At 39.3% G+C, this 20,032-nt stretch overlaps 1 protein-coding gene across 1 annotated transcript in view; it reads right to left on the bottom strand.

Moving 5' to 3' along the window:
* LOC141273784 (E3 ubiquitin-protein ligase DTX4-like) overlaps positions 1-20,032 on the bottom strand; it is a 109,191-nt gene that overhangs the window by 88,016 nt on the left and 1,143 nt on the right. The window lies entirely within an intron of this gene.

Raw genomic sequence — 20,032 nt, 5'->3', positions numbered from 1 at the left:
GACTGGAGGAAAATGGCAGCAGAGCTGGAGGGATCCATCCTCTTCTTCCCGGCTGTCCGGCGCTTCCTCCCTGCACAGGCCCGCTTTGCTTGATGACGTCAAGGAGGACGCTGCAGGGGAGCGAGCTGAGGTAAGTTGTGTTTTTTATATTTTATTTTTTTAACTGAACTTGGGGAAGCTGGAGAGAGGAACAGGAGAATGAAGGGAGGCTGGGGAGAGCAATGAGAGAAGGCTATCCTTGGCCGCTCATAGGCATCAAGTGACCCCGCACTGACGTCACGACAAGTGAGGCGTGACTCAGCACTGGGGTCCCCGCGGTGGCTGCAGGGTTGTGGGCGGGGTTACCCCCCACGTCACACCCAATGAATGGGGAGAGGCAGAGCGCGCGGTGGATGCCGGGTGTGACGTGAGGGGGGGGTAACCCCGCCCACAGCCTGACATCCACCGTGGAATGCAGAAGACAGAGACCCCCGGCTGCTGCCAGCACTTGTCGTGACGTCAGAGCCGGCTGCAGCAGGGGGTCACGTGAAGCCTGTGAGCGGCCAGTGATAGCGCCGCTCACAGGCAGTATCTGCAACGTAAGGTAATTACAAAAATGCTTAGGGGCCCCGGGGGGATACATTGGGGGGGGGGTAATATAAAGTACAGGACAACCCCTTTAAAGATGCAACAAAGAATAAAAGAAAGCGCTCCCTGTGTGAACCATTTCAATTACCAAGCATACAATTCAGGATTTCATCCCTGCTCACCTGAGTAAGTTGTGCTGACGCAGGCACAACATTGGAAATAGCTGGACAAGATTTCACATAGGCTGCTGCACTGATCGCCTTTTCCATTGCTTCGGTACAGAATCGTGAATTAGACCAAGGAGAAAGTGCGATATCACTCGGGCGCTGCCGTGAAGGGGGAGAGGCTGGCTCCAGGTAAAAAAAACATTAATTTAACTTTTCAAGGACTGTCCGTCCCCTTCATCAGGTATAACAAACAGGATGTCATTCCTGACCCATATAAGAAGATGTAGCAGTTACATCAAAAGCCTGCAGGGATAAACCCTTCTCAAATCTTATACAAGCACTCCCATCAAAGTTTTTATCCTCTTAATATATTGCAGTTATCAAATTACGTAAATACACTCTGTTCTTACCACTGCTCATTTTGCCTTTCTACCCAGCAAATTCTTCTCTTTTATCTGCTCTATGTAGAAGCAGGAAGTCTCTTGTCCCTGCATTTATCATTCCCCTCTTAAACTACTGACCCAGCTGTTCCGTGCCTCTCCCTTGTCAGGGACTTTTGCAGTGACTCATGACTCATACAATGACAATAGACTTCCTGTTTCTACATAAAGCTTGGAAGGATTCATCTAGTCAGTTTGTAATCTTGTGATGTCATAGACCTAATGTAAAACAGATGATTTAGCTGGGTAAAAAGGCAAAATGAGCAATTGTAAGTACACAGTGCCATTGAACATGATGGGAGCGCTTCTTTAATAAGTGCTTATGCAAACATTCTTTGAGAGTCAGGATCAGAATTTTTTCTGTTATATAGTACTATGATATATTTTATATAAATAAATATGAGAATTGAATCACAATATGATTTTGTTAAGCTTCACAAATTGTGATCTGTAGCAAAATATCCACCAAAATAACTGTATTTACTAAACACTCCATCCTATCCAATATGTAAGGCCACGTTCACAAATCAGAATATTACACTGCGTCCAACAAACTAACAATACCGATACATATGACACATAGTCCAGATAGCATAAAAAGTAACATAGATTGATAAATATAAAAATAGCTAGTAAAATAGAAAAGAAAAAGAAATGTCCAAATAGTTAGACACCATGGAATCAGCACATACTAAGACATGAAATGAAGAAAACTGATCACAGCATAAAAAATGTGTCATAAAATTAGCAAATAACAAATCCGACACTGCCTGTGTAAAATATGTCAATAATGCTCAAGTCAGAGTAATACCATATAAAGTGCATAGTGTAACTATATTATATATTAATATATTTCCAACTAGATAATAGATAATAGATCCCCCAAAAAAATTTTTAGCCCAAAAATTTCAAAAGCACTTCCATATAATAAATTTTAAACCTACAAACAGTCGGAAGATAAGCGCCAATAGAATAAAATAGATTTTTTTATTAATATATAATTAAAATCCAAATAAAATACATAAAAGTGGGAAGGAAACTAGAACAGACAAAAAAAAAACACAAAAGCCAGTCATAATATGTCCACCATATGGAGCAAGTGCTCTAAATCACAGTAATCACTGAACCATAATTATACTGAATCAAATATACCAGATTCTTTGAGAAGAAAAAAATATATATACTGAGTAGTTTATCAAAATAAATATGTTGACAAATCAAATCACATAAAGTGCTATAAGCTAAAGTGCAAGTCAGCTACCCTTTCTATAAGGTGCAAATTAGTAGTGCAAAAGATGCAGGCACCTCCTTGAGGCCATTGATACTGCAAGTGCAGAAAAAAATCACATAAAGTGCATATAAGCAAATGTGCAAATGTGTTACAGTTACTGTTTTCCATTACAATTTGCACAGCTTTGAAGTCTGCCTCTTACGCTTCGACAAACTTTTTTGCACAAGTCTCTTTGGGTATTAATTTCTTGAAATGCATCTCTTATGTAATTTTTCAAGTCACTGACACTTTTTGGTTTTCGACTATAAACTTTGTCCCTGAGTACTCCCCAAAATAAAAAATCCATTGGGGTCAAGTCTGGTGAACGTGCCGGCCAATCAAGTGTGCCTCTTCGGCCAATCCATTTATTAGGAAATGTTTCATCAAGATACTTGCGGACTACTCTTGAATAATGTGGAGGGGCCCCATCTTGTTGGAAATAAAGGTCATTTGAATTAGGCTGTTGCTGTAACTGGGGAACAACTTGATTCATTAGAATTTCGAGATACTTATCTCCTGTGACTGTTCCATCAAAAAATATTGCTCCTAAAACACCAAAACTTGAAATACCGCCCCAAACATTGACACCAGGCTCATTTAGTTGTTGCTCTAATGTTAAATGCATGTTCTCATTATACCAGTAAATACAATTATGTCTGTTAATATGGCCAGATATTCTGAAAGAAGCTTCATCACTCCACATAATGTTATCTAAAATTACTGGATTTTCTTCAATTTCGTTAAGCATAATCTCACTAAATTGCAGCCGCCTGTCTGGATCATCCTCCAATAAACCATGAATTAGATGTGGACGATAAGCTTTCCACCCAATAGATTTCAGGATTCGCATGATAGAAGCTCGTGAAATTCCCAATTCCAAAGAGGCTCTTCTGTGGACTTTTTTGGACTCTGAACAAATGTTTCAGCAACAAGTTGTTTATTATCTTCTGCACAGACTGTTTTGGGTCGACCAGTTTTTGGAGCATTAAGGATTGAGCCAGTGGCATTGAATTTGTCATGAATGCGGTAAATGGTTTGTCTCTTTGGGGCTTGAGTACCAAATATTTCAACCCAATTTGCTCTAACGGTTTCAGCATTTTGAGATTTCCAATACTCTGTTAAAATCCATTTTCTTTGATCTGTATTTAAATTATTTGCCATTATGTGTTATCTGAATTATCTGAAAAGAAAACAGATTTGGGGGAGATCTATCTGTGAAAACTAGATCTGTGAAACTGGCTCAGTTGCCCTTAGCAACCAATCAGATTCCACCTTTCATTTTCCAAAGAGTCTGTGAGGAATGAAAAGTGGAATCTGATTGGTTGCTAAGGGCAACTGAGCCAGTTTCACTTTACACCATGTTTGATAAATCTCCCCCTTCATAACCTTATTACACTTTCTGTCCACCTACTTTTGGACCACCCTGTATATATATATAAAATATAGTTGCACTATGCACTTTATATGGTATTACTCTTTCTGACTTGAACATTATTGAAATATTTTACATAGGCAGTGTCGGATTTGTTATTTGCTAATATAATGACACATTTTCAATGCTGTAATCAGTTTTCTTCATTTCATGTCTTATTATGTGCTGATTCCATGGTGTCTAACTATTTGGGCATTTCTTTTTCTTTTCTATTTTACTCGATATTTTTATATTTATCAATAAACTTTTTTTGCTATCTTGACCATGTGTCATATGTATAGGTATTATCAGTATTTGTAGGCCAAAGCCAGGAGTGGAACAGAAATAAAAGTATCACAGTAAGGCTACATTCACGTGACAAGTCTGTGAGCTGTTCGTGTTTTTTCTCAGATAGCATGCTGACCCATAGAGTTTCATTAATCTATAAACACATCCATTTTATAACCTGGTCTATGTCTCAGGTCCATGAGACTCAGAGCATGTCCTATTCTCATCCATTTTGTGGATCAGACTTGGCCTTTAAAAGTCTAAGGAGATCCATTAAACATGGCTGAAAAATGGAAGACATACTTTTTAAGTTAGTGTTCCTCTGTTTTTAAGTGATCCATTGTTAAGAGTCAATAGATAAGTAACAGTTTAGAATATCTACCTCCTTTAGTTTTTAAAAGCGGAAGTAACACAGATGCAAAACAGATTACATGAAACCGTCCACTTGACATGGATGTAAAAATATACAGATGTGTGAGTGTGTGAGCCTTAGGCCGGTTTCATGCATCAGTTTATTTTTCAGTCTGCTGGATCCATTTTTGCTCCATGTGACAGTTTTTTCAATCCTTGTTGCCTCAGTTTTATTATTTGAAGAAAAATGTTAGCTTCTCCTACCCAATGTACAGTACAATACAAACAGCATACGGATGACAATGTGCTACCCGTCCATTTTGTTTTTTTTTTGCGGATAATTCATCTGGAAAAATGGACATATGTAAAAATAACAGATAACGTACATATCAAAAACTGATGTGTGAAAAAGCATCAACACTTGTACTTTTGCATTCTTGACCCCTTTCGGTTTTGACTTACAAACACTAATGGAAATACTAATTTGAGAAGGACCGGCATGTACAAAACACTTTTTTTTATTTATTTTTTTTTTACTTTAACAAACATTGCACAGTCACAACTTGGCCAACAGTGTGATGACACCTCTCACTTTAGATCTAACTATGATGGATCTTTTGATATTAGCATGTTTTTATTACAGATGAACTTATGCAAACCAGCATGTAGGGAGCTAATACAAAAAAATATTTAATCAGCATAGGCTGCAGCTTTCTGTTCCACTTCATACCTCTTCAGACCAGCAATATCTGAACTGGTTCTTACAAAGCGAAAAACAGCTCTAGGTCCAGCATGATTGCGAGACGAGATGGGGCAACCCTACCGGGTTCCATTAGTGATCTTGAAGGCTGAGAAAGGGCAACCGTAAAATTTAACCAATGCATTGATGGTTCCCAAGCCAATGTGGGATAAAGTCAGGTGAAGAAAGGTCTAACCTATCCAATCAAAAACTTTTTCCGCATCAGAAAATAAAAGCATGAGCAAGAGTTTAGATATACGTGCATGATGGATCAGGTTGATAGAATTGGAAATGCTTCCAATGCCTCTCAGTTTGTAATGAAGCTGCCTGGATCCAATGGACCTCTTGGCCCAAATGAGGAGATAGTCTAGTTACTAAGATTTTAGTTTTGTGTCTACGTTTATAAGGGAGATCGGTCTTTAACTAGCACATAATGAAGAGTCTTTGCCTCCCTTGGGAATTGCAGAAATATGTGCTATTAGGGCATTTGTTGGAATAGAGGTACCTTTGCAAGTGAATTCAGAGAATAATGCAAAATATTTGGAACATGGGAGTGTGAACTAATTTGACCTTTTGGCTTTTCCAGTCTGAGAGTTCTTAATGGCTGGTCTCAAATCTTGGTAAGTAATTGGTCACTTAATACAGTACAACTGAGAGTAGAGAGGGAAGACCAGAATCGGAGAGAGATATTGACAAAGGGTATCCAAGTGACAATGCACAAAACACTTTTGGCTGACAATTGGATGAAAAGCGCTGTAAAAACACTGACTTACTGCAGATGTGAAAAAACGCTTTGAATGGTCAAATCTACAAGGAAAAAATAAGCATGTGCACGAGATTTCAGAAATCCCACAAATAAAATAACAGGCCAAAACCGCAACATGAAGAAGCCCTTCCGTCAGACACCGTGAAAAAGGAAGTTAATCCTACAGATATAATATGGTTGGTAGAATCAGCTAAAATTGATGTGATCTGACAACAAATATCAAATTTGCACAGATATTGGGGCAGCACGGTGGCTCAGTGGTTAGCACTGCAGTCTTGCAGCACTTCAAATCCCACCAAGGACAACATCTGCAAGGAGTTTGTATGTTTTCCCCGTGTCTGCGTGGGTTTCCTCCGGGTTCTCCGGTTTGCTTCCACACTCCAAAGACATACTGATAGGGAATTTGTGGATTGCCAATAAATTTATCACACGTTAAGAATATCTGAGTGCCAAGTGTATTATGTGTACTGGACTACGGGCTGTAACCCTACTTAGGCACCTGAATCGCTCACCAGGAGTGCCGTATACTTCTTCCTTGTATTTCACCATGATAGTCATGACAACACAGTTAAGTGGGCAGTTAGTAGGTTGACTTTACTTTATTAATCTTCCAGTTTTCAAGAAAAACAGAAGCCCAGCTCTAAGGGTTATTTCATGCCTTTGGTTTTCAACATCAAATAGGCAAACTTACTCTGCAAAATTGGTAACATGCTTTATTGTGTTTGTAGTTTTTAAGAACAGAAAAATTGTTATGTAACCTAATGTATCATGTTACTTTAAGAAAGATTAACTTTTATTGCATTATGTAGAGACAGAAGGAGGTAGTTTAGGGTTATATTTAAGTCTGTTTTGTAGAGTCATCAATAAAACACAGCTGGCTTGTAGCTCTGGGAGTTTGGAGCTGGAGGACTAGATCTTAACAAAGGCACATCTGTTCTGTCCGAGACCCCCAACCTGACCCCATACATTGAGAAAGACAGATAATTTCAGAAACACAAGGACATCCTGGTGAGATCTCTGACTGCTCATCCTTTCATTTTCCCTGAACTATCCCACCATTAACAATAAATACTATTCATATACAGTTGAAACCAGAAGTTTACATACACTATATAAAAAGACACATCTGCATGTTTTTCTCAATATCTGACGTGAAATCAGAATAAACCTTTCCCGTTTTAAGGTTAATTAGGATTACCATAATTTTTAACATTTGCCAAAAGCCAGAATTATGAGTGAAAGAGGATATTTTAAGGCTTTTTTATTACTTCCTGCAAAGTCTAAAGTTTACATACATTTCATTAGTATTCGGTAGCATTGCCCTTAAGCTGAATGACCTGGGTCAAACGTTTGGGATCTCCTTCCACAAGCTTCTCAAAATAGTTAGTCAGAATTTGGGCCCATTCCTCATGACAAAACTGGTGTAACTGATCCAGGTTTGTAGGTCACCTTGCCCGCGCCTGCTTTTTCAGTTTTGCCCATAAATTTTCAATAGGATTGAAATTAGGGCTTTGTAATGGCCACTCCAAAACACTGACTTTGTTATCCTTAAGCCACTTTGTGACCATTTTGGCAGTATGCTTTGGGTCATTGTCCATTTGGAAGACCATTTCCGCCCAAGCTTTAACTTCCTGGCTGATGTCTTCAGATGTTGCTTCAGTGTTGCCACATAATCTTCTTTTCTCATGATGCCATCTATTTTCTGAAGTGCACCAGTCCCTCTTGCAGCAAAACAACCCCACAACATGATGCTGCCACCCCCGTGTTTCAGTTGGGATGGTGTTCTTAGGCTTCCAAGCTCCTCCCTTTTTCCTCCAAGCGTAACGATGGTCATTATGCCCAAAAAGTAAAATTTTAGTTTCATAAGACCACACGCTATATCTCCAAAAATTAAGGTCTTTGTACTTGTGTGCATTTGCAAACAGTAATCTGGCTTTTTTATGTTTCTTTTGGCGTAATTGCTTCTTCCTGGCAGAGTGGCCTTTCAGCCCATGTTGATACAGTACTCGCTTCACTGTGGATATTGACACAGTCTTACCAGCTTTCGCCATCATCTTCACAAGATCTTTTGCTTTTGTCCTTGGGTTTATATGCACGTTGGACCAAAGAACGTTTATTTCTGGGACACAGAACAGGTCTCCTTCCTGAGCGGTTTGATGGCTGGACATACCCATCTTGTTTGTACTTGCGTATAATTGTTTGTATAGATGAACGAGACACCTTCAGGTATCTTGAAATTGTACCCAAAGATTGAGCCAGAATTGTGCAAGTCCACATTTCTCTTCCTGATATCTTGGCTGATTTCTTTAGACTTTCCCATGATGCTACACAAAGAAGCACTGTGTTTCAGGTGTGTCTTAAAATACATCCACAGGTGTGTCTCTTATTAACTCAGATGTTGCCAAAAAGTCAGAATCTTCCAAACACATGGCATCATCATATGGGCAGTCCAGAATTGTTTAAAGGCATAATAATCTTAGTGTATGTAAACTTTTGAGTTTGCAGTAGACTGTGTGAACAAACATGGTTTAAAAGTGATATGTTTTACTATGTCAGAATCCAATATGGACAATACATGCGCAGCATAGGCTGTTGAACAAATATGGTTTAAACTGATATGCTTCACTATGTTTCCATCTAATACAGAGAAAAGACACATGCTCATCTTGTCTCTATCTAGTGCAGAAAATTTAGGGGCTTGGTTTCCTCTGTGACTGAATATTGGATATGTTTGAGGAATTGGCACATAAGTCTCTAGAAGTTCAGATATTACAACAAATGACATTTATCACATGTCATGTAATGGATATGGTTACTATATGAGGGATAATTGGCGTATGTGCAAGACATATTGTATCAATATAAAAGTTAATTTTTAAATGTTCCCGTGCCATTAGCTGCAACACAACCTCACCACATGATTGATCCACCCCCCATGCTTAATGGTTGGAGAGGTGTTCTTTTCCTGAAATGCTGTGCGCTTTTTTCTTCACTCATACCCTTCGATCATTGTTGTCAAAGAGTTCTATTTCAACCTCATTGTTCCATAGAACTTGTTTCCAAAATGTATCAGGCTTGTATAGATGTTCGTTTGAATACTTCTGATGCTGAATTTTATGCTGAGGATGCAGGAGAGGTTTTCTTCTGATGACTCTTAAATGAAGGCCATATTTGTGCAGGTGTCTCTGAACAGTAGAACAATGTACCACAACTCCTGAGTCTGCTAAATATTTCTGAAGGTCTTTTGCAGTAAAGCGGGGGTTCTGATTTGACTCTCTAGCAATCCTAAGAACAGCTCTCACAGAAGTTGTGCTTGTTCTTCCAAACCTTATCTTGACCTCCACTGTTCCTGTTAACTGCCATTTCTTTATTACATTTTGAACTGAGTAGAGGGCAACTTAGAAACGCTTTGCTATCTTCTTATAGCCTTCCCCTGCTTTGTGGGCTTCTACCATTTTCATTTTCAGAGTGCTAGGCAGCTGCTTAGAAGAAACAATGGCTGCTGTTTTTTGGCACAAAAAGCCATAACCCTAACAGGCTAATTGAGGTCTGAAACCTTGGTCAAAGTCATCTGAGCACACAAATCTTCAAGGGTGCCCAAACTTTTGCATCTGCCCATTTTCCTTTTTTTAATTTTTAAAATGTAAAAAATTACAATATATATATATATATATATATATATATATATGGTGGTCCAAAAGTAGGTGGACAGAAAGTGTAATAAGGTTATGAAGGGGGAGATTTATCAAACATGGTGTAAAGTGAAACTGGCTCGGTTGCCCTTAGCAACCAATCAGATTCCACTTTTCATTCCTCACAGACTCTTTGGAAAATAAAAGGTGGAATCTGATTGGTTGCTAATGGCAACTGAGCCAGTTTCACAGATCTAGTTTTCACAGATAGATCTCCCATAAATCGGTTTTCTTTTCAGATAACACATAATGGCAAATAATTTGAATACATATCAAAGAAAATGGATTTTAACAGAGTATTGGAAATCTCAAAATGCTGTAACCGTTAGAACAAACTGGGTTGAAACATTTGGTACTCAAGCCCCAAAGAGACAAACCATTTACCGCATTCATGACAAATTCAATGCCACTGGCTCAATCCTTAATGCTCCAAAAACTGGTCGACCCAAAACAGTCTGTACAGAAGATAATAAACAACTTGTTGCTGAAACATTTGTTCAGAGTCCAAAAAAGTCCACCAGAAGAGCCTCTTTGGAATTGGGAATTTCACGAGCTTCTATCATGTGAATCCTGAAATCTATTGGGTGGAAAGCTTATCGTCCACATCTAATTTATGGTTTATTGGAGGATGATCCAGACAGGCGGCTGCAATTTAGTGTTTGATAAATCTCCTCCTTCATAACCTTATTACACTTTCTGTCCACCTACTTTTGGACCACCCAGTATATATATATATATATTGCCTAAAATACAAAGGAAATGTGTCATCTTTAATTTTAGCCCTTTTAGAGATCAATTAAAGTTCAACTTGCTTAACTGTTCAAAATAACAGTAATTTTGACCAGGGGAGCCCAAACTTTTACATGCCACTATATCACAGAAATAAGATAGCAAATAGTACAGAATCATAGAGTGGAGAACACAAGAGAACTGTAGGTAATTCTGACCTACCAATACAGGGAAGCACATATTTGAAAAAAATATGAAATGTCAAAAAATTACTAATTGTCTCTTGTCCCAAACTAACAGTACAAACTAAGCACATAGCCTTGTATGAAATATATCCATTTTAAAAAATATATCTGCAAAAAAAAACCAGAACAACTACATTGGTTTTTGTTCTGAATCATGGATCAAAATCACCCATACAAGCCTATGTGTCAGTGAAAATAATGTACAGCACCTGGATGCCATCCAGGTGCTGTCCATGATTAAAGGGGTTGGACAACTCCTTCTTAATTACTATATTCCCATTCTGACGATGTTAACTCCAGGTATCCCAAGGCTTGCCTGACATGGTTATGTCACATGAGCCCTGCAGCCAATCAGCGGTTGCTAATGGGTGGCAGTGCTCACACTTCCCCCAGACATCTGAGAGTTGTCGAAAGGAAGTGAGAGCACAGCAGGTCAATAGCGGCTTCTGATTGGGCTCAAGCGGAATAACAATGTGAAGTAAACTTTTTTTTTTCTTTTCATAAAGCATATGAGAAAATCACTGAAAAATCCTGTTAGTAAAAATGTACACACTGACAAAAACTCAAAAAATCTGATTCAAACACTGATGAATCTTTTTGTGTGCGTACAAGAAGTATCACTGACGTCTGAATGAGGCTTTAAACGTATGTGCACATCTTTGTGAACTTTTTGGAGGATTATTTTGCTTTCTGTAACAGTTTTGAAAAGTTTTTGAAGCGTTTTAAGGGTATGAGAACACATTGGGCTCAGTTCATCAAAGCTTTTCCGCCAGAATTCTGGTGTAAAAGCTTTGAAAAGTCACAAAATATAGGCACAACACAAAGTTGCGCCTAAATTTTTACGACTTTTGGTGTCTTCATGCTACTTTTTAGACGAGACAGGGGTGCAGTGGGGAGGGTCGCCACTGCTCGTTTAATTTATGACTACCTGTGGCATTTCCTATGCCAGAAATCTCACTCCAGTACCTAACTGGAGTGAGATTTCTGGCGTAGTGTACGGAGGCGCACGCCTATTGTTAGATGCTCCTGATTCATGGTGAGGCGTGCACCTCCGTACACTATGCCAGAAATAGCACCCACCTCATCAAGACTTAATTTAACTGTTTCAAGTTTCAGAAACTGTGAAGAGTTAAAAGAAGTCACATGCCCATTCTTCGGGTGTCTTCCATGCGCTCTCTATACTTGACAGTACAGAGTGTGAGCCACCACAAGAACTACGACAAGGCTGCCAATGAAGCCTCCTCAGGACAACTACCACCAGCATTTTCCTGAAGTGGCTTCACTTGGGAAAACTCGGCAGCTATGCCGGCATCTAAATGATGCTGGGTGCACATAGCCTTAAGGTTTTTTTTTTTAACTGAAATATTTTTAAAGCCTTAGAATTGGACAATGCTTTGTTTGGAGAGCATTTCATCAGGAGCTGCTTCAAAGAAGTAACTTGCACTTTTCTTTTTCCCACTAGGCATTTCTCAAAACCTAAAGCTGAAAAAAAACACGCCAAAGACTGAACATATGGAGAGCAAAGTGGTTTTACAATAGATATAAATATTAAGAGTCTTTCAAGAATTTTTAAGTGATTCTTAAGGTGTTTTTTCAAACAGACCCGCTCTAAAACCCCTCAAAACATTCGGTGTGCACATACCTATATACCTTGGTACATCAAGGTGTTTTCACCAGAACTCTGGCATAAAACATTGCAAAAACATTTGCGCAACTTGAAGCTGTGTGAATATTCTTAGTGATTTAGACTTATCTTCCGTCACTCTTAATAAATCGGGCCTTTAGTGTACTAATTGCTGCCTCTGTTCTGTAGAAACTGAAGTTTAATTAAATATGCTAATTTGGGTGCTCAGTGCACCATTTTGACCATTTATGTTGCATTCTCCAACTGCCCCCACTGGTGATTGACAGTGGTAGCCTAAGCTTTCTTTGCAAACAGTGCTCGATCCAGGGAGTCAAGGGCATGCTGAATAAGTAGGCTGAATGGAGTACTGAGCATCCTAATTAGCGTATTCAATGTGTGTAGAATGGAGGCAGCAATTGGAAAAATAAAGTTGCATTTTTTATAGAACAATATTCCTTTATAAGACTATGTCTTTAGTTTATATTAAGATTTGAGTGCTCTCAGTGGTTGATACCTTTTAATGGCTAAGTGAAAAGATGGTAACAAATTGCAAACTTTCGAGACTACTGGGGTCTCTTCATCAGGCATGAAATAACACAGAAACACAAAATAATGACTACGGACAAGATAAAGGTCCCTAACTCACATCAGGACTACAAGATCCTAGGTACTTTCAGCTGCATCACATCTAATGTGGTGTACTTAATTATATGTATCATATGTACATATAATTAAGAGAACTCTCATGAGTAAGAGGACTCTTAAATCTTAATATGGCTAAACTGGCTAACATGGTACAAAGATATATTTTTTAGTTTATACTGTAAATTTGGGCTGAGAGACTCCTTTTAAATTAAGTTTTTATTTTACAGTGGTTTACTCAATCATACATTTTTAAAATTGCAAAGTTCTTGTAAAAACAAGAACATTTTCAAGTTGCCCCTTGTAAAAAAGTCCTTTCCATGCTCACGGTGCGGTGACGGCCATGATGGAGGTAACTTTACTGGCATGGATTCCGGAGCACGCTGCGCCACACAAATTGACAGCAACTGGACTATGTGTACGTGTATATATATATACATATATATATATATATATTACATATATATATATATAGATCCATGTCAGGACACCTGACTTGACATTCCCTTGAAAAAGCAGTCACACGAAATGCGCAGGTGGCAAAGAAGGGCGTCTGTGGTCTGGGGATACCTTGATAAGTACCATCTAATTCTATTTTGAAACTTAGACATATTACTTTCTATGTACTTTGATGTTTAGGGGGCCTATATCAGCACATTGATGGTTTTCTGGGGCTCCCACTTGTTGCTCCCAAACCCCACATCTGACCTAGCCCATCTTTGCATGTTTTTCATGTTTTCTCTTTATGAGACCTTGATATGGTTTAAGGTATATATATGAATCTTTTTAAGAAAATTTTGCAATAAACATGTTATTTTTTATCTTTGATTGTTGTTTGGTGGTTTATGGTTACTCCATCCCTGGGTGGCAGCACCATTTTTTCTATATTCCTTTATAACACTACTAGCCATTGAGCCATTTTTATTGGTATATGGTCCCCTAGCCTGGTCCATGCTCCCCCATCCTAGTATATGCTCCCCCACCATGACATATGCTCCCCCACCCTGGTATATGCTCCCCCACCCTGGTCCATGCTCCCCCTTTCCTGGTCCATGCTCCCCCATTCTGGTATTTGCATCCCTATCCTGGTCCCCCATCCTGGTATTTGTGCCCCAATTCTGCTCACCCATCCTGGTTTATGCTCCCCCAGCCTGTTATGTGCTCCCCCATCCTGGTATTTGCTACCCCATCCTGGTATATGCTCCCCCATCCTGGTATTTGTGCCCCCATCCTGTTATGTGCTCCCCTATACTGGTCCCCCATCCAGTTATGTGCTTCCCCATCCTGTTATGTGCTCCCCCATCCTGGTATATGCTCCCCCATCCTGGTATATGCTCCCCCATCCTGGTATAAACTCCCCCACCATGACATACGCTCCCCCACCCTGGTATATGCTACCCCACACTGGTCCATGCTCCCCCTTTCCTGGTCCATGCTCCCCCATTCTGGTATTTGCACCCCTATTCTGGTCCCCCATCCTGGTATTTGTGCCCCAATTCTGCTCACCCATCCTGGTATATGCTCCCCCATCCTGTTATGTGCTCCCCCATCCTGGTATTTGCGCCCCCATCCTGGTATATGCTCCCCCATCCTGGTATTTGTGCCCCCATCCTGTTATGTGCTCCCCTATACTGGTACCCCATCCGGTTATGTGCTTCCCCATCCTGTTATGTGCTCCCCCATCCTGGTCCCCCGTCCTGGTATATGCTCCCCAATCCTGGTTCCCCATCCTGTTATGTGCTCCCTCACCTTGGTCCCGGATTTTGGTATATGCTCCCCCATACTGGTCCACACTCCCCCATATATATTGATGAAATTCATATCTGTTTATTCTTTGTCTGTGTATTGGACACCTTGCATGCCAACCTGTCTTTATATGTTCATGATATAAATATTGAATACAGTACTAGAGATATATATTGATGAATTGATGTCCACTAAGTGTGATAATTTTATATGCACACTTTTGTCTTTATATCAGATTTCTTTTAGCCATGCTTTGCATAAAATCATCATTTCATATGTATTCAAGCAATTCGTATTTATCATGAACTGTTGCCGAAACACCTGCTGTTTTCTTAATGAAATTATCCCTTTTTGCATGACGTGATCCTATCACCTTTTGTATATATTCATTCCCATTTTCTTTTTCAATTTGCTATGACTAAGGGTGCAACCACAGCGCCACAAACGCATTTGTATGTTTTTAATCGTTTTTTCCCCTTTTTAAATGATTCAATAAAGTTTTTTTCGTCTTTTACCTGTTGGAGTGCCGACTTCCTCTTCTTCGTTTCTTCTTATAGATGTCTTTAGTTTATACTGTAACTTTGGGCTGAGAGACTCCTTTTAAATTAAGTTTTTATTTTAAAGCTGTTTATTCATAATCATAAATTTTTAAAATTGCAAAGTTCTTGTAAATACAAGAACATTTTCAATTTGCCCCTTGTAAAACGTCCTTTCCATGCTCATGAACAGAGAGATTTTTAATTCTAAGTTTACTGCTCTTTAGTTTATTAGCTGTGGCTGGTCTCCTAGGCAAAGAGCGCTCTATGCTTCAGAGCCAGCATGTGCTGTTCTGGCCGGATCACTGGCTCGCTGAGGAGTCTGAAAGCAGCTTATTTCTAGGAAGAACAAAAGTAAAGCCATTGAAATTTTAACAGGAGGCCCTCAGTTGGGAGGTCCCTATACACAATAGACTTTCAGAGGATCCCAACAATATCGGAGGGAATAGCTGACTTTAGTCTATGGTGTTTGAGTACCTTAAGCTATAGGGAACTTAGGAACGGTTTCATGGTTACAAGGAGTGAGCAGTTTATCAGTTCATGCTGAGATACTATATGTGTACCAAAGTCCCCGCTGTAAGTCCCAGGTAGTGAAGGAGAAGAGTGGAGAGTGTCCCTGAACCATGGATGGATGTATTCCCAGCCAACGTCTGCCAGCTGGTGAACAGGTGGTTGGAGACACCAGGGGGAGTGTTTATCCAGAGGGCCCAAGACTGGTAGGAGACAGGAGTCCAGGAGGGGACTGCCTGGGGCAGACAGTTGTGAGATACTCACAGAGTGTGTGAGGGTTTGGAATCAGAAGAGATAACCAAGGAGCAAGAATAATGGGTTTGAGTTTGGGCATCTCTAAGACACAGAGTGTGTGGGAGCTGCGACAGAGGTGGTGCAAGCCTTGGCACACCAAAGATGCAAAACGGCTGCAAAACAGCATTTCTGAGTTTTGAGATTTTAAATTTTAATTTATTGTGCCTCCATATTGTAAGATCTGTAAATAAATTCAGTCATTTTTAAGAAACTGGAGTTTGATGTCTGCTTTTGTCTGTGAACGATTCTCCTGCCTTCCCTAGACAATGACTTCTGCACCGATCACAGAGCATGTCAACCTCTGCACCGATCACAGAGCATGCTCAAAATACTCTACTATAGAAGTCAATTAACATATCCGTATCAAGATAATTGGTGTCTATGGTCCTATTGTTGTCTTTAAAGTCAACTGCATTGAACACATACAAGAACAAACAAGAAAAATAGTGATGCCATCAAAATAATAATCATGATCACATGACCAAAAACTTAGGCAACCCCTACAAATTAGCCAAAAGTCAGCTGAAATCCATCAATATCCACAGGCAGACTAAAGTCAATTGGTGTTTGCAACTGCACTCCAAAGGCAGATGTAAATGAAAAGAATGATCCAGGCTGATCTTTTGTTCTCATTGCTGCATAAGGAGTCTGACAAAAGCTTATCCCCTTTTTCCCATACTTACATACTCAACTATGCCTTTGGCTATGTCCACATGTCCAGTAATGATCGGTTAGAAGGGATCCAGCACAAAGCCTTTTTTTACTGGATCCATTTGAAATAGATGACAAGGAATTCCACATTAACAAATCCATTGCCCATTGACTACAATGTTAAAAAAACAGATCCTGTAGAGATCAGTTAGTGAATAACGAACTAAAAAGTTTTGTCAGTACAACTTTTTTCCTAGCATATTTCTGCTGGATCCATTCTAACGAATCATTAATGGACATGAGAACACAGCCTAAAACGGTTATTCACCTTCTCAAAATGTTGGTTCATTTTTTATCTACGCTATACATGTACAAGTTACTTGCTATGAACCAAAACGTAAAAAGATGTTTTAATTGGTAGACTAGACAAATGATTTTTTCCAGTCATAAAATCATTAGAATGCTACAAATCCAAAGGATTGGGAAATCTAGAAATTTATCTTTATCATAAACCTGGCAAGAAGTGTATTGAATATATGAGCCTTGAAGAAACACTAAACATGGGTTTATAACGTTGTGGCTATAGAGGCCAAATAATGCATAAGTTCAGGTGCATCTCACTAAATTAGAATACCATCAAAAAGTTAATTTATTTCAGTTCTTCAATACAAAAAGTGAAACTCATATTATATAGAGTCATTACAGAGTGATCTATTTCAAGTGTTTATTTCTGTTAATGTTGATGATTATGGCTTACAGCCAATGAAAACACAAAAGTCATTATATCAGTGAATTAGAATACTTTATAACAACAGCTTGAAAAATGTTTTTAAAATCTGAAATGTTGGCCTACTGTAATGTATGCAAATACACTCAATACTTGGTCGGGGCTCCTTTTGCATCAATTACTGCATCAATGCGGCGTGGCATGGAGGCGATCAGCTAAGGGACCTTTTTAAACACTTTGGAAGCCTTTTCAGGTGTTTTTTGCTAATTATTTTAATTTACTGAGATAATGACTTTTGCGGTTTCATTGGCTGTAAGCCATAATCATCAACATTAACAGAAATAAACACTTGCAATAGATCACTCTGTTTGTAATGACTCTATATAATATAGGAGTTTCACTTTTTGTATTGAAGAACTCAAATAAATTAACCTTATGATGATATTCTAATTTAGTGAGATGCACCTGTAGTTCCTTAAGAACACGTTACCTGCAATGCTAGGCCAAATTTAAGTACAGTCATGATTATACCAAAAGTACTTTATTTCGAAGATCGGACCCTTTATAGACATTAGCAGATCACTGACTTAAAATTCCATCCCTACAAAGATAGATTGGCTGGTACATTTCCCCAATCTCATTGCTTGTGATTCATGTCAGCATATCTAATTGAGAACAGTACAAAATTCATCAGCAGACAATGCGCATTCAGCAGGAAGAACAGCATTTTTCCAGGATTTCTTAATAGTTGGGCCATCTGCTGCTGATGGTTCTTGCAGCATTCACAAGGCAAAATTCAAAGCCCAGCTGTGAAATGTCTCACATGGTGAGATGGGTTTGCTGATTGTTGCTCATTTACAACTCTAACGGTAATGGATGTCTACTTGATAATGTGTCATCTGCAACCGACCATGCAACCATGCATAAGGCACTGCAGTGTTTTGCATCTCCTCTTTTTGTCTGACTTGCATTCTTTTTTTTACAAGTTGTTTTGTCACAGACTATTCTAGAAACAGCATTATTGGATGTATAAGATGTGTGACTTTTACCAATGACATACACATGAATGCTGTCTTGCAATTCAGATCAGTTAACTTTTGAAGGTTTCTGTAGCTTGACATATCTAAAAATGAAATACTATTGAACAAAGTGGCCCTAGAAGTGTGTGCACTGCTGAATTTCTCTTGCCCTACCACATAGGCACCTGCATCGCCACCCCCCTGACCCGACTGCTGGGTCTACATACCCTACGCCTATGAGGCCAATAGCTCCGGTCAGATAACTCAGCAATTGGGCCAGTTGTTGCAGCACGAGCAGAATCTGGGTTTCACGGATATGTGAATCTGTGCTTAGATTCATATCAATAACTATTTTTCCCTATACTCTCATATACATGCATGTTTGCATGAAAGTGTAGGCATTGTTCAAAGACAAAGGGGCAATATGTTGCTGGCTGACATTTCAGGCAGCTGCTTATCTCCAGCGGAAACAAAAGGATCAGGCATGCCAAAAGCCAACATGTCAGAGCCATCTATCTAACCTAACACAGGTAGAACATGTCCCTGGGCGCTGGATGCCTGTGGGGGACAAAAAATAATTCACTGGGCAATCGCAAGGGTACCTAGCTACGGGGCCAAGACAATGACCTGACAGGCAAGGCCAGTTACACAACTGACCCAACATCTGCCATCAGGTAGAGTTGAGACACTAAACACATTAGAAGATGGTCTGGTCCTGATAAAATCTGCAGAGTTAGCTGATTATGTAAAGTGAATACGTACCCGTTCAGTATGAAAACTGAAATACCCACAGATGTCCTGACAACGCAATCCAGGCACAGGACAGTGGTATTTTTTACGGTACCTACAATCACTCCTATGGATTTACAAGTACTGCTTACAATTTTAGAGAATAACCAAGTAACAATTCTAAAACTATCACAATTTAGCAAGCCTTGAAAGGAAGCAGTCAGGCCCCTGGACTCTCTTATACGGCCCCTATGACCATTTAGAGCCTTCTTCTGTTAGTCTAGTGATGTTTTTATTATTTTATACAATATTTCAGCACCTTGTAGTCATTCACACACTGGAGCATTAGTATTCAGCAAGGTGTTCTATACAAGTTCATGTTCCTGGAATATGTGCAGCTCCACAAAACATCACTGGAATAATGGAATAAAGTTCTAAGCGCTCATACGTGCAGCTTTAAAGCGTCTGATACCTGGGAGGTTCCTAAAGTGCTAATATTGAATGGGAAGTGTATGGTGGCAGTACCAGACCCTAGTGATCCAGGGGCTTACATTATTGGAGCTAGCATGATTAGATACATATTACTTTACATTTTATGACAAAGTAAATGCAATAGATTGAAAGAAATCTCACACTTGAAAACAATACCAAGAGGGTAGTTATTAGCAATTATCGGCCACTCATTGATGCCGACTTAATGTTAATACTCGAAGTCACATTAGTGCCACTAATTCTTTCAAACTGGACTTTATCTGGCGGTATAAATAGAGCACTATGGTTCAGCTTTCAGTTCTCCACCTCATCCAATGCCTATACAATTCTGCATCAGTCACATGTATTGAACAAATATTTGGATTCAGTGATCTGGATTGTAGAGTTGCTGGTTTAC

The sequence above is a fragment of the Phyllobates terribilis genome, unplaced genomic scaffold, assembly GCF_046119375.1.
Source record: "Phyllobates terribilis strain yellow unplaced genomic scaffold, ASM4611937v1 Scaffold_5__5_contigs__length_657084704, whole genome shotgun sequence".
NCBI classification, from domain to species: Eukaryota; Metazoa; Chordata; class Amphibia; order Anura; family Dendrobatidae; genus Phyllobates; species Phyllobates terribilis.
Note: the sequence above shows the minus strand (reverse complement) of the source record. Positions and strands in the feature narration are given on the sequence as shown.